This window comes from Notamacropus eugenii, chromosome 2 (genome assembly GCF_028372415.1).
Source record: "Notamacropus eugenii isolate mMacEug1 chromosome 2, mMacEug1.pri_v2, whole genome shotgun sequence".
Lineage (NCBI taxonomy): Eukaryota > Metazoa > Chordata > Mammalia > Diprotodontia > Macropodidae > Notamacropus > Notamacropus eugenii.
Window position 1 is genome coordinate 101,453,551 of NC_092873.1, and position 8,564 is coordinate 101,462,114.

The 8,564-nt window shown below is 41.5% G+C and overlaps 1 pseudogene; it reads right to left on the bottom strand.

Annotated features, from left to right (window-relative positions):
• Nucleotides 1-1,007: 1,007 nt before the first annotated feature.
• On the bottom strand, nucleotides 1,008-1,871 carry LOC140526106 (meiotic recombination protein DMC1/LIM15 homolog pseudogene; annotated as a pseudogene).
• Nucleotides 1,872-8,564: the final 6,693 nt, after the last annotated feature.

Below are 8,564 nucleotides of genomic sequence, written 5' to 3' on the forward strand. Positions count from 1 at the left end.
TTCTGATCTCACACACATCTGTCTTACGGTTAGGTATCCAAAGATCCTGGGCTGAAGGGAGAGGGTGATATTAAGGAGAACTGGGCCTAGGACTTCATCAGGATTCAGGCAAATGGAAATGGAGCTGTCTGATCTGAGAAGACAGCTTCAGATGGATGGCAGTCACTGAGGGGTTTATATTGTGGGGTCTATTTAGGAAGAACTTCCAGGAGAGCATGCCATCTCCTTACTGTATCTTCACTTATCCTGTTCCTATGTCCAAGAGGAACCAGTGGAACCAGAGACACTCACTTTTCTTCCTAGTCACCTTAAGTCCTTCCCACCCTCCATTTTCTATCCTTTCTGCATCCTCAAGAAAGTGATTTGATTAAAGGGAGTTGGGAGAATGGGAGGGAAGACTGTTGGACCCAAATTCCTGGGCTCTAATCACATATTATTTGTCATTATTGCTCTGGGGGATAGAGGGAGATATACCCAAGATAGTTTTCCATGTAAGCCATGTTATGCGCCAGTGGAACATAAATCCATAGCCATTGAAGCCTCAGTAACCATTTAAACCAGTAATTCTCAATGGTCCAAGGACCTCTGGACAAGGAAATTAAGAGGAAAAGCATTATATGCTGCCTACTATGATACAGGCACTATGGTAAATATTTTTTATTTTTTATTTTTTAAAAGGCAAGGAATCATTTTTATCTTTTACCCCCTTCCCATTAGTCAACACTCTGAATCATGTGAAAAAAAAAACCAAGCCTGTTTTCACGCTCTGAATCTGATTTTCTTCCCTTTCTTCAGGCCTGATGGAGCCTGTTTTGCCATCCCAATCTGCACCCATTCTCCACCTACTTCTTGGCATCCCCAATTCCTCCTGCTGTTATTGCGAAGGTGGCTTCATTTTCAGGCATCTCAGGGCTGTCATAAATTTTGGCAATGCGAAGCTCTCCCCTTCCCTTTCGCAAGCAGATCCTTGTCGTTGAAGCATGGGCCAGAATGTGGCCCCCGATAGGCTATTTAGGGTCTGCCTGAAAAGTCATGGTTGCCCCGGGATCAGCAGTCATCTGATTGGTCACAAACACAGCCACGTTGTATTCTTCTGATATTTTCTGAAGCTGAGACAGCATCTGGGCCAGTTTCTGCTGCCGCTCTGCTAACTCGCCCCAGCCACTGAAGTCCACGCGGAAGAGCGCCATGATTGAATCGATGATCAGAAGCTTGAAGATGCCGGCCTCCTCATGGAACTTGGCAGCCACGTAGTCCAGCAGCTCCATCTGATGCTCACTGGTATAAGCGCGGGCATAGAGTACGTTGTCCAGGACAGCATCATGGTCTACGTTAAAGCGGTCAGCGATGTCTCGAAGACGGTCTGGACGAAAAGTATTTTCCGTATCAACGAAGATCACCTTTCCTCCTGGGTAGCCTCCAGCTCCTGGAAGCTGAGCTGTCACACAGAAAGTGTGAGAAAGTTGGGTTTTTCCTGTTCGAAATTCCCCAAAAGCTTCTGTAATCGCCATGCTTTCAATGCCGCCCCCCAGCAGCTTATCAAACTCCTGGCTTCCAGAGGTGATGTGGAAAACCATCTTCCTCTTCTCGCTGTACTCAAAGGCAGTCAGGAACCCTGGCTCAATGAGTTTGTTGGCTGCCTCTTTAATTTTGTCCACTTTGGCTTCTGAGAGGCCTTTGATGTTGCACAGGGCCCTTCTGGTGGTCATCTGGATCCCCTTGACCGTGCAGATCCCCGCTGACTTCATTTTCTTGATATCAGCCACATTAATGCCATGCTTTTGTAACAGGTCAATGTCTTGAAACAATGATTCCTCATCATCCAGCAATCCTTGTTCTTCCTGAACAACCTGATCCTCCGTGGCTTTCATTGTATGAAGTCAGTGAGAGGTCAGTCAGTTGCGCTCGAGGCTCCTGGATCTGCGCTGCCTCCTCCCGGGTCCCCCCCGGCACCCCCAGGCTCCCCGGGCACACCCCAGGCCGCAGAGGCGCCCACAGGCTGCGCGGGAAGGCGGAGGCGGCGGAGCGGCAGCTCCCAGGAGGAGGAGGAGGAGGAGGAAAAGGCGGGATGGGGCGGCGGGGGCCGGTAAATATTTTTTGTGAATATTAACTCCTTGACCCTCACAGTAGCTCAGAGAAGTAGGTACCATTGTGGCCCCTCATTTTACAGTAGAGGAAACTGAGCCAAAAAGAGGATTAAGGCCTTAGTCAGTATCACACAACTAATAAATATCTAACTGATTCCATCCCCAGAATTCTATTCCCTGTACCACCAGGTACCTTTCAGCCCTCAGCCTCTTTTAGAGTCTCTTTATAGGTCATAACTATTTATATAATTGTAATAAGTCTCTATTTGCCTCTTTAAAAATATCTCCCTTTCCCAACTATCTTAGTGTACGTCAGCTAAAATAACCAATTGGAAGAGATCAAATGCAGAGGATACAGGAGAATCTAGCTTTGTCCTACTAAGCCAAAGAATGAAGAGATTTCCACAGTTACATAAAACTCTTCTCAATGATGTTTTTTAAAAAAGTGTTTTAAATTTTGAATTAACATATAATATGTTTACTATTATTTTAGTTAGATCAATCAGTGAATAGATTAATCAAACTTATCAGTTTTAATTTTTAATATGATAAAAAAAACTGTAGCTGTATCTCATACACAAAAGCATATTGAGATTCTCAGTAATTTTTAAGACTATATTGGAATCTGGAAACCAAACATTTCAAGAAACATTGGTTTAAGAGTTCAGTTTGGAGAAAATTCAGAAGTCATTTGTCCATCTGTACATTTTTAGAACTTTTCCTGAATAAATTCCTGACAAAATGGTGAGAACTACATCTCTGCATATGCAGTCTCCTGACCTTTGGAATCTGTCCAGCTCACAGAGATCTCGAGGTTTGAGAGTGATGTCAGGGAGCAGTGAGAACATCCATTATTCTTAAAGATGATAAAAACATAAGGTGAGGCCAGGTGGTATGATCCTCAGTCTTGTCATGTTCTATGTAGGAGAAGAAAGAAAGCTGGGCCTTGGTCATGTGATCTTCCTGAGACAAGACAGACCAGAGACCTGCATAGCAGCAGATGTCATGAGGCTCCATGAATGCTTCTGCCAGCCAAACTTCACAATGATGACATTGGGCTAATCCATCCTGCTGTCTTGTGAATTAATGTAAAGTATCATAAAGTAAAGTAGATGATTGTATCAAAGGTGACTTATTCAGTATCTCAGATATACTCTCTACCAGAAATGGGAGAAATTTATGGGAAGAGTGAGGAAGGAGCCTATTGGTATTCTTGTCAAAGTTTTGAACTACACTCACATAAGTGCTTATAAAGGGAGATAAAAGCTATCTTTGGTAGAATTTCAGATGTGATTTCCGGGTTCTACCATTCATCAGTGGGGGAGGGGAGAGAGGGCAATTAGCCACAGAAGGAAAAGTCATCCCAAAGGCTATCTTGACCACCCTCCTGTTAGCAGGCTATGTCTGATACAAAAGCTAGATGTGTGTTGGAGACATATTACTGATTCTCTCTATAGAAAATATGTGAGATTTTTGTATTTTATTTTTTACAGTGGGGTTCTTTATTCAGATGGCTCTCCTGGTATAATTGCTGGGCTCCACACACAGCCTACAAGTGGAAAATGACTGATCAAGTTTATCTCATTTGAAAGGTAAGGAAACAGAGGTTCAGAGGAGTCAGGCAAATTTCCAAACCAATCAGAAGCAAATATGTGGTTAGATCTGAGGTCTCCCAGCTCTCAGGAAAATGTTCTTTCTAATACATTGTAGTTCCTGGATTCAAAGACCATGCAATAGGAGACTGGTCCTGGCCCATTCCTCATGGGAGGGTTATGGGCTTCAAGAAAAGACAGGGGTAACTTTTTATCCCTTAGAAATGAGTTCTTTATTTATTTATGGATGGGGGAGAATTCTTTCAATAGAATAGAACAGCTGTAGATGTTTCTACTCCAGAAGAAGGGAAGTGCCTGGTCTAGATAGATCCTGTATAATGGGAAGAGGGACTCCTTCTGAGTTAATAGTTGAAGAATGATGTGTTAGTAAGTCAGTGAGCAAGCATTTCGTAAGTGCATCCTATGGCAACTGCTTATTCAATTTCAACTTAATTCAATAAACATTTATCAAGTACCTACTGTATGCTGGGCAACATACTAAGTGTTGGAGCTACTAAAAGGAAAAAGAGACAGTTCTTGACCACAAAGAGTTTGTTGTTTCTTTTTCATCCTTTGGTCTCAAAGAGGAAAAATGTCATCATGAGCATGACATATTACCTTGTGAGTGGATTGGATTTAAGTGAGGGAGAGCTGCTCAAACTTAGCAGCCTCACTCTCTCCTTCAGGGTCATAGGAGTCCATTGGCAAGACATAAGTCAAGATGTTGACCATGGTCTAGCATGCAGTAGGAGTCATTGATCTTTTAAGCTACGTGCCTTTCCAGGTGTCAGATCTTCTGAGCTAACGTTTATTCACCAGAATATTACAATCTTAGAGGAGGAGAGAGCACACAAAAAAGAAATCAGAAAGGGGTATTAGCAATGCTGGGAGTACTCTTTAAAGGAAGGCATTGAGAGGAGTTTGATGCACAGCACTCCTGTCAACCAATTAAAGGAAAGAGGCCATTGAGGATAAACTGTGGAGATGAAGACTATCAAAGCCTGAATCTTGCTTCCTAGTGATGAAATCTCAGGTGATTAGCTTTTCCTGAGAGGAAGCCTGATATTCTCTGGAGTCAAAGTCAAATGGAGCTGTGATGGAAAAGTAAGTTCTTAAGTTATAATTAAAGAACTATGTGAAGTACTGAAAGTTGCAATTTCAAGGTGTGTTTTGAGGTCACCTCAAAAGAATTCACAGACTCAGACCATCACCAATCCAAGCCAAGGACTTGAGGATTATGCTGTCCAGAAGGCTAGGCTCCTGAGAACAACCAGCATCTTAGCAAAACAAAATGGGGATTTTTATAGACTAGAAAGTACCACCAAATATCCTGGATTTGATCCAAAGGTACTGCATGTAGTTCAAGCACAATCCCCTGGTTACTGAAACATACACAAAGACAAAGTAGAATTGTGCATGCAGCTACCCTTAATGTATGCAGAAAAGCCCACTGGTGGGGCATTAATGTATGATAATGATATTATTATGAACCTCTCTATATTATAAATTCACCTAAAAGACAGTCCTTGACATTACTGTGTAGGCATTCACTTAGGGAAAGTTCCTTCAGTCAGTTACTGTCCAACATCCTGTCTAGGAAAGGCATTCATTGATTAGAACATATTTATCTTGGACTAGAGGTGTTCCTCATTGCCTTGGTGATGACTCAAATGTTGCTAAGAATGCAATTCTTGCTAACATTGGTGCCCCCATAACTCCCCCCTCAAGCAATATGGCATCCAAAATCATTTGGGTGGATAAAGGGAGGAGGGATCATTTCCGAGAACTTCTTCAGGTGGTTAAGGAGCTGAGAGCTGTCCCTTCATCAATGATTCCAGAACTTAGCACAGACCATATGCAGGGGATGGTGGATGGGTATGGGTTGGTATCCACTGTTCACTACTAAGTGTAGGTGAATGACCTATAGTCTAGAAAATATAAATCTGACAACCAAATTCAATATGCAGGACCTAAATATGAAAAGCATCAAAATAAATAAAAATAATATGAAAATCTGGAAAAGTAAAAAAAAAAAAAGAAACCAAGAGCCCTATTAGAATAACTTATATTTGACATACAGGATTATCGGATGTTGTTACTTTCTTAACAGTTTCCACTCTGATTCCAATTTCTTCAGGACGAGCAAACACTATTGAGGAACAACATTCTTGCACGTGGAAGCTTTCCACTCCTGGGTTCAATAATTACAGAAATGAATTTACTTATAAGTAGCTGACTTTACTCCAATTGCAATAAAACACTGGGGAGGATACTTAAGTAATTCATTTCAAAGTAGTATAAATCAATAAGTTCTTCATAATAAAATGCGTTTATAATGGAATGGACTTTCATTTCATAAGTTATACCCCTTTGAGAAAATAGATTGTGTTAAATTCTCTTTCCTAAACCAAACTAAAGATATTTCTGACTTACTTGCAGTAATTATTAGAATAACAGAAATGTCCCTGAATCAGTTGTACCAACACATCATTATTCTTATACTTGGTAAATGGGCAACATAGTTAGATCTTGGCACTTGTCCTTACTACAGTGCCTTGCTCTTGGTCTCACATACATTGGTGTGAATATAGGATAGCCTTTTGACCTGGTGCACAGGCTGTTCCTGGGGACGGGAGTGTTCTGGTCCAATCCCATCCCCAATATATACAGCCCTCTCTGCCTGTCTTTCTGGCCTAACCAGAGATGGATAAATGATTCAATGTGACATGCTCTGAATTTCTCCATCAGGAATCAGTCTGCTGCCTTTTCTAGGTGTTTTAGAGGAATTTTGTGGAGGTGAACTTGTCTGTCTGGCTTCCTCCTAGTCTGCCATATTGACTCTACCTACCTAAACCCAATGGTGATCGACAGTTCTTCCTTGAGCCTGTAAAAGGAGAAAACTAGAAGTTTATCTTGTCTTATTGCACTGATTTTTTGTTCTCTCACCCATGAACCCTGTGTGAAGGAATCCAAGGATTCTGGGGTTTGAAAAGAGAATGAGTAGGCAAAGATGCTGGAATTGAGGCTGGGATTCAATCAGGACTCAGGCAAATGGAAATGGAATTGTCTGGTATGATAGGGAGCACTTCAGATGAACAGCAGATTCTAGGGATATGAGGGTATATTAGGAAGGAGATCTTAGAAAGGAGATCTTTGGCAGAAGCAGATGAGGTCTCCTAGATTTCCTCACTATCTCTTCCATTAACCTCTCCCTATGGCTAGGAGGGGCCAATGCCAAATGAGAGACTTCCTCTTCTCTAATTTTTTCTGCTCACACTAGATCCTCCCCACTCAGCCTTAGTCCTTTTTCCAGCTACAAAGTAGGCATTTAACTAAGGAAGGTTAGGAACAAGGGGAGGATTGAATATTGAACACACAATCCTGTAATCTAATCAGAGATTAATCTCCCATTGGTCTGCTCAGGTCTGGAGAGCAATTTCCAGGGTCATAGAACATAGGTCAAGAAATGAAGGAAAGCACAGAGACCATCAAATCCAGAGGTTTTCAAAGTGTGATTGAAGAACCCTTTAGAGTACCTGAGACACTTTTAGAATATCTGCTAGGTTAAAACTATTTTTATCCTGGAGTAAGGCCAAAGTTTTTCCATACCTTCCAATGAAAACAATAGACTGAATGCAGAATCAGATAGGACCATCCAACTATCTTCAATTAATTCTGACTTTGAGAAGCTTTGCAGGAAGATGCAAAATAATGCCATTCTTCTCAATAATTCTGTTTCGTTTGAGAAAGCATTTTTTCATTTAAAAAAGATATTGACATGTAATAGGCTATTATTATTTCTTCAAATGAATTAATAAATATTTTAAAATATTACCAATTCTTATTTATAATACAGTAAACATGGATAAATAGAGCCCCCACAAACAAAAACCCTTTGGTATAATCAATGATTTTGATTAGTGTAAATGGGTCTTGTAACCAAAACATTGGAGAACTGTGGGCATAGGAGGTCAGTTAGGGCAATGCTCTAAGCTTGAACCCACTAGGTGATTTGGTAATTCAACTATTCTTTAAGTTGTTTCTGTATCAGGTCTTGGGTCTGTGGTGAGAACTAACCCTCTGCACAAGTAGTCTCCTGACCTTGGGAACCTGCGCACCACATAGACATATGCAAACATGAGGCTGAATTTAGGGACCAGTCACACCCTATTCTCTTAATAGTGATAAAAAACTCAGGCTGGGATGAGCTCTTAGGATGTTCATCTGGTTAAGTCCCACAAGTAGGAACCCAATACCTCTGGGCCATCATCACATTCATCTCTATGGGAAAAGAGATCAATCAGCTGAATAGTGAAAGACCCTGAGAGGCCTGATTAATGCCTCTTCTGACTTTGCTCCCCAGTGCTATCATCAGTACAGCCTGCTCTCCTTTCAATTGAATGACCATAACTCAAACTAATCAGTTGTGCCCACAGTTACATGTGCAGTGTTTCACATCTACCTGCTGTGTCAAATGACATTGCCCAATAGAGACGTAGACCTTTGATACATCTGATCCCCACCCCCATTTTGCTGTAACCATGATGTTTGGGATGGTAGACAACAAAGAAATGGACTCTCACTGAGACTGTATCATCCCCAAGTGTCTATTCCTTCTATTTTTTCATGTTTCCCCAGAAGTTACCAAGAGAGTTCAGCCTGTACTTTATGGGCTAATCTGTATAGTCCTATCCCTACTCTTGGTTGGTAAGGGATACTCCAGAACAAACTCCTACAATTGTCTTCTTGATCTACTGATCACCCCCCTCAAGTAATCAATGCATCTGTCTCCCTCCTCTTTTTTTTATTTCCTTGACTCTGCAGTGGGACAGTCTCTTCTTTATTATCTCTTATATTAACCCCCAGATGCCCTCAAAAATTCTCT